This window comes from Garra rufa, chromosome 7, assembly GCF_049309525.1.
Source record: "Garra rufa chromosome 7, GarRuf1.0, whole genome shotgun sequence".
Lineage (NCBI taxonomy): Eukaryota > Metazoa > Chordata > Actinopteri > Cypriniformes > Cyprinidae > Garra > Garra rufa.
Window position 1 is genome coordinate 12,303,003 of NC_133367.1, and position 539 is coordinate 12,303,541.

Below are 539 nucleotides of genomic sequence, written 5' to 3' on the forward strand. Positions count from 1 at the left end.
CTGATTGTATTTGTGAAACGAAAAACAGGAAAAACCAACAAAAACACTAAAACAACTGGAGAGCTTAGCACAGTATCTGTCATATGCGGCACCATCTTGAAGTAAAAAAAAATCTTTACTAGGGTAACTGAACATTATTAAATACCCTTTTTATACAGAAGCTACAAATTAACCCTCTGGGGTCTGAGGGTGTTTTGGGGCCCTGAAGAAGTTTTGACATGCCTTGACATTTGTGCTTTTTTCAATATGTTAAAAACATATTAATATCGTAAATCTAAACACATTGTAATCAGCAAAAAGTGGACTACAAAAATATGTAAGCAGCATGAATGTACATTTTTGAGTTTTTGAGAAAACAACGTTTACGCGTGCTTAGTGAAAAACTAAATTTTTGAAGTCACTGAAATAAGGTCATGAAACACATACAGAACTTTGGAGTTCAGAACTTTTGAAAACTGAATGTTGTAGGCTAGGTTTTTTTCTACCAAATGATGTGAAAATCATCTAGTTAACTTGTTTTCACAAAACAGTATATAGAT